The sequence below is a fragment of the Limulus polyphemus genome, unplaced genomic scaffold (genome assembly GCF_000517525.1).
Source record: "Limulus polyphemus unplaced genomic scaffold, Limulus_polyphemus-2.1.2 Scaffold81, whole genome shotgun sequence".
NCBI classification, from domain to species: Eukaryota; Metazoa; Arthropoda; class Merostomata; order Xiphosura; family Limulidae; genus Limulus; species Limulus polyphemus.
Window position 1 is genome coordinate 131,619 of NW_013665691.1, and position 1,179 is coordinate 132,797.

Below are 1,179 nucleotides of genomic sequence, written 5' to 3' on the forward strand. Positions count from 1 at the left end.
GTTTCATTAGTTTGGCTTTATGGATTAACTATATTCTTATGCCATTGCTCTATCCATATAACTATGACTTTTACTGTGTGTATCAGTAATTGAGTTCTTGACAAAATATTTCATTTTACATATGTTGACAGTTACTTTATAGTTGCATTTACATATTAAATGTGTTTTACAATGGCTCATAATATTTCTATGGACGATGGGCGAACGGTGTTATTAGTACAAAGTCTTGGTAAGGACAGTGTTACTTTAGGCTGACGGTGTTATAAGAGGCAGACAGTGTTATTATACTTCCGTAGGACTGCATACTTATGTTTATAGTTTTTATTTATATATTACTTGTGTTTTATAAAGATGGATGGTGTTACTAGGTGGATTGTGTTATTAAGATTGTATGGACAGATGGCAAATTGTGTTACTAAGGTTAGTGCTGCTAGGTCGAATGATGTTTCTATAGATGAATAGTTCAGTAGGGTGGTGATCTCATCGTAGGGTGTCTCAACATATGATTATGTCATCAATGTCTAAGTTGAATTATATGTCATAAAAAGTTATAAGTAAAACCATTATTTTAATGAGACAACTACTATAGCATAGTATGTTACGTATGCCAGTTTTTACCACACATACACTCTTAATTTATCCATTATTTGAACGAGGCAAGTATTATAGCCAATAATTGAGTTTACATACTTTTACAATTATATGTCCTGAAAGGATTTAACATACCTAATGTTTCATTTTCATAAATACTGAACGAAGCAGTTACATTATTATTCCACAGTCGATTTTGTTTCTTATGATTTAATACACATCTAATGTACTATAGTCTAGTTTTCACTTCTATATTTAATTTGCATACCATATTTTTTACAATTATGGTCCTGAAAAGGACACTTATTTAAATCTCTAAATAATATACAATAATTTAACATACAAGCTTACTGTTTCACCTCAAAAGTATACCTATATAATGTATGTTTCACTAGTTATAATATTTGGCTTAAAACATGTTCTTATGCTATCCCTCTATGTGTGTATTTCTGTTTCATTCATATGTTTACTTTTAGCAAATGGTTAAAACTTGGTAGTAAATCATTTTGCTACAACTGAATATGATAAATGAATAATTTACTGTTAACCAATCACTTTACTATCATAGAAACTATTTAAAATAGCAAC